Here is a 4,890-nt window from a genome sequence, read left to right as displayed (position 1 = left end):
GGAATGTCCCTTTTGTTCAGAGTATGAGGGAAATAATCATGCAACAGTTAACATCATTCTGGGGGGTAATTTTTAGTTGTCATAAAGTAGAAACACCAGGATGATGGTTTCTTTAAAAAAAAAAATTAAACATAGGATAACCATATGAATCAACAATTCCACTTCCGGGTCTATATCCCAAAGAATTAAAAACAGGGACTCAAACACCCATGCTCATTGCAACATTATTCACAATAGCCAAAAAGTGGAAACAACCAAAAGTCCATCAGTGGGTGAACAAATAAACAATATGTAGGCTATGCATACAAGGAAATATTACTCAGACTTTAAAAGAAAAGAAATTCTGACACGTGCTACAACATGGATGAACCTTGAAGACATTCCACTAAGTGATATAAACCAGACACAAAAGAACAAGCATTGCATGAGTCCACTTAGACGAAGCACCTAGAGCAGTCAAATTCACAGAGACCGAAGCTATAACGATGGTTACCGGTAGGGGCTGGAGGGAGAGGGGAACAGGGAGTTTCCATTTAATGGACACAGAGTTTCTGTTTGGGAAGATGAAAATTTCTGGGGATGGATGGCAATGATGACTGTACAACAATGTGAATGTACTTAATGTCACTGAACTGTACCCCTAAAAATGGTTAAATGGGTACATTTTATGTATATATTGTGAGTAGTGGTAAAATACACACAACTCCACAGCACTGAAATCATCAGCATGGGTGATCAGGGTCACCTTTCTGTCTCAGCGGGTGAGCCTGGTGGTCAAGGTCATTGTCCACTATGAATGACCCCTCGGGAGCTCGGGGCCCCGAAGTCCAGGCTGCCAGTTGGATGGAGAAGTCAGGGAGGGAGGAGATGGGCTGATTTAAAGGGGCCTGATCAGTCAGCTGATTTTCCCAGTATTCCACCAAGTCTGCCAAACTGGTACTTCCTTTCCTTCACAGTATCTCTAGAGTGTGTGCCAAGAGCAGATTTAGGGACTTCCCAGGTGGGCTGGTGGTTAAGAACCTGCCTTCCAATGCAGGGGATAAGAGTTTAATCCCTGGTCGGGGAACTAAGATCCCACATGCCTCAGGGGAACTACTGAGCCCATGAGCTACAATTAAGATCCAGTGTGCTATAACTAGAACTCGATACATTAAAAAACAAATGAATATATATTTTTTTAAAGAACAGATTTACCAGAACAGACATGGCAGGGATGAGGGGCACAGAGGCAAACCATGCCTAGGGTCTGGGGTCTGGAGCATCTAGGCCAAGAGGAAATACACAATGCCCGCATCTATAAGATGGACTGAACGTGCTCCAGGGGGTTGGAAAGGACAAAACCTGAAAAGCTTTTTGCGCAGGGCTTGGCCCAGAGCAAGATCCTACGAGATACCAGTTGCTGTTCTTACTTTGCTTTGGTTCATTTTTATTTTTTCCTTTTAACTCTCATAGAAGGTAAAGACCAAGTCAGTTGGCCATGAGGTGTTGGGGGGTTCTGTGAAAGGAGTAGCCAGTTTTATTTTTAATTTCTTTCCAACGTAGGAGAAAAATCTCACTGAGAGAGCAAAGTGGGGTTTGGCTAACCGTGATTTCTCTGCACTTCCCCACCCCCACCTTAGTCAAGGGCCTGCTCTAACATTAACCACCACCCTCTCTGCAATTTGTGCCCCCACCCCGGTGACTCACACTCCTCAGAACTGATTGTTCACCGGCCTCCTCAGTCCAAAGCTCTTGATGGATTTGGTAATTGGAGTAATTACGGTAATTTTACCTTAAAGACAGGCAGCTGCAGATTTGCTATTGGGGAGCCCCCTCCCTGGGCCCCCTGCCAGCCAGTGTTCAGGGACAATGAAAGTGGCTCCCCATCCCCTCCCCCAGAAGGCAAAGTGGCTGGGGTGGGAAGAGGGGTTCTCAATAGAAGGCATCTCCCACCCTCTGAGCAGCCCACGGAGGGGGCAGGGAGCAGCAGGATAGGTTTGCCAGGAATCTTTCATTTCTACCACCCTAGCCTTGGTTCCAGGGACGTGCAAAGCACAGCAGTGGATGTCCGCTTGTTCCCCACCCAGACTTGACAATCAGGACAAGAGACCCTCCCCTACCAAGTCTGTGGATGAAGTCCCTTATAGATCATGATGACACATATCCTGCAAGATCCAGGTGTGAGCGGCAAGCAGGCCGTGTGGACTCTGGGAGGTATTGGAGGAGAGTCTGCAGGCTCAGAACGTAAAGAATCCGCCTGCAATGCAGGAGACTGGGGTTCGATCCCTGGGTCAAGAAGATTCCCTGAAGAAGGGAATGGCAACCCACTCTAGTATTCTTGCCTGGAGAATCCCATTGACAGAGGAGGCTGGCGGGCTACAGTCTGTAGGGTGGCAAAGAGTCGGACACAATTGAGCAATTAACACTTTCACCTGCCCACAGCAAGGTACCAGGCCCTCACCCCCCAGCCCCCTTCCCGCTGAGCCTGGGCTGCCCTGCCCCCAGAAGAACTTTCCCCTTCACACTAGTGCCCCTAAGATGCCAAGAGCCAAGTGTGGGGAGGGGAGGACATGGGAGGTGAGATCTCTTCTGATTTCAAGGTTAGAAGGCTTCCCAAAGAGGAAGGACTTCAATGAAGGCCTGGAAGAATATATGGGACCCTTTGAAAGGGCCTGGGGCAGTAGCCATCCCCCAGAGCAGACCAACTGACATCCCATGCCAGGGCATTGGGGCCAAATGTAGATTTGCTAAGAGCAAATCTGGGAATGGTCTCAGAATTCTCAGGCCACTGATCTGGTAGATTTAAACCCTTCCAGTCAGGACTTACCTGGTAGTCCAAGGCAGGGGATGCAAATTCAATCCCTGGTTGGGGAACTAATACTGCCTAGGGGGCGACTAAGCCCGCCCACCACAACAAAAGATCCTGTATACCGCAACTAAGATCCAAGACAGTCAAAAATAAAAATAAATAAATAATTTTTAAAAATAAATAAATTAGTAAACACTTCCAGTCTTCCCAAATCCCTTTGGATCCAGTTCCATCTCTGCCCAGCCTGCCCACTGTCCCCTTTACCTCTCTCAGCTCCAGCCACATCAGCCTTTCAGGATCTCCTCCACTCAGAGCCTAACACACACTGTTCCTCCTGCCCAGAGTGGTCTTCCACCTCTCACTGTTCATCTTTCAAGTTCAGCCTCCTGGAAAACTTCAGAGCTAGTCCCTTTCCCCTCGCTTTCATCTCACTCCCCACAATTGTAATTAGCAAAACCATGATAATCAGCAAATAGCAATTTGTGGGATGCATCATTTTAACTTCTTTCCTCCTTCACTAGGCTGTAAACTCTGAGATGAAGGTCTGTGCTGATTCAGTGCTCCATCCACAGTGTCTGGCTGTCAACAGAAATTTTTGTTTATTGCATGTTGGCAGTTTTCATTAGGCAGAAATGGGGTGGAAGGGCATTCTCAGAAGAGGGAACAGCACGAGCTAAGGCTCTGGGGCCAAAGAAGAGACAGAGTAAGTTCAGAAAATGTGGGGCCAACATGGGGAGCAGAGGAGGAGCAGGGGGACAGGGTGGAGTGACTCTGCTGCAGCTGAGGACAAAGGGTGAGAGAAGCCTGCATGAAGGGGGTGAGGAGGGAGGGTTGGGGAAACTCTGGGAGGGAGTCTCATCCATCTCTTGGCCCAGCTGCCCCCGACGATCTCTCTGCCCTGGCAAGCAACGCTCCAGTAACAATGGCCATGGCTGACACCTTTCCTTCCCTCTACCTACAGATCTCTTCTCCTGACTCGTTCGATGGCTGGTCTCTTCTCATCATTTTGATGTGGGTTCCAGCGTGATCTCCTCAGAGAGGTGTTTGGTAGCAGACACTCCACGAACATCAGCCCCACCTACGCCACTTGACGCCCACCACGATGGCTTCCGATTGTCAATACCCAGGACTCTCTCTGCCCAGGATCTTTCTCTGACACAGGAAGATGCCCAACCTTGGAGTACATGGAACGGGCCGGACGAGCTAGGGAGTTAAAACCCCTGGGAGGAACACTCAACCCATCAAAGAAGAATCGGTGGATAATACTTCATCCTCTTTGCTCCTTGGTTGGCCTGCATTAGAGGCACATCTACACATTTTCCCAGAAATCCCTGCAGCATTTAGCCCCAGCCTGAAGAAAAGTTAAAATAGCCTGGAGTTAAAACTCCTCTCCAGGTCCTCCCCACCATTCTATGCAAAACAAAGAACTCTCTCACCTGAAGAAAAAAACTGGACATTAAGTTTGATTACGCCCAGCTCCCAGCCAGTCCAGCCTCTAGCCAGTCTCCACAATTCCTTGCCCCAGCCGTTTAAGAGAAAACGACTCCGAACAACCTTGGAGAAGAACAGGCCCCCTTAAGACAGTAGCTTTCCACATATATGCCTATATATACTTATTTTCTTGGGTTAGTGCAGCAGCTCAGTAATCTGACTACTGCCCCTTCTCGCCTCATTGAAGGTGATCTGTTCCTGTAAAGTGCCAGTCTCTTCTTTTTCTGAACCTCGCCTTCTCTGACTGTCATGGCTCTAACCTGCTCAAAAAACACACCCTTCACTGGCTCTGGCCCTTCCCCATCTCAGATCTCTGCTCTCACTGGGTCTTCCTGGGACCACCTCCCAAATACTTGCTCTCCAGCTCTTGGCTCAGAATCTGTTTCTAGGGGCCCCAAAGCTAAGACTCTTCTCTGGCCTCTCGAAACAGATCCACTCACGTTCCCACCCCGTCCCCACCCCATTCTCTCCACACACCCCCCCCCCCGCCCCGCCCCTCCCCTCCCATCTCTCTTGTCTGCCTCATTTTCTCAGAAATTGATCACAATGTGAGATCTTTTGTTTCTAAGTTAGTGTGTCTCTCTCAATAGTCTATGAGTGCCCTGAGGGCT

The 4,890-nt window shown here is 48.7% G+C and overlaps 1 long non-coding RNA gene across 1 annotated transcript; it reads right to left on the bottom strand.

Moving 5' to 3' along the window:
- Window positions 1-2,261: 2,261 nt before the first annotated feature.
- On the bottom strand, window positions 2,262-4,322 carry LOC129625085 (uncharacterized). Its single transcript, XR_008701250.1, has 3 exons — window positions 4,225-4,322; window positions 3,053-4,139; window positions 2,262-2,362 (listed from the first exon to the last, which is right to left on the bottom strand). It is a non-coding gene; the product is annotated as an uncharacterized LOC129625085 (long non-coding RNA).
- Between the last annotated feature and the right edge of the window lie 568 nt (window positions 4,323-4,890).

This window comes from Bubalus kerabau, chromosome 13 (genome assembly GCF_029407905.1).
Source record: "Bubalus kerabau isolate K-KA32 ecotype Philippines breed swamp buffalo chromosome 13, PCC_UOA_SB_1v2, whole genome shotgun sequence".
NCBI classification, from domain to species: domain Eukaryota; kingdom Metazoa; phylum Chordata; class Mammalia; order Artiodactyla; family Bovidae; genus Bubalus; species Bubalus kerabau.
This window is presented reverse-complemented; position numbering and strand designations above follow the sequence as displayed.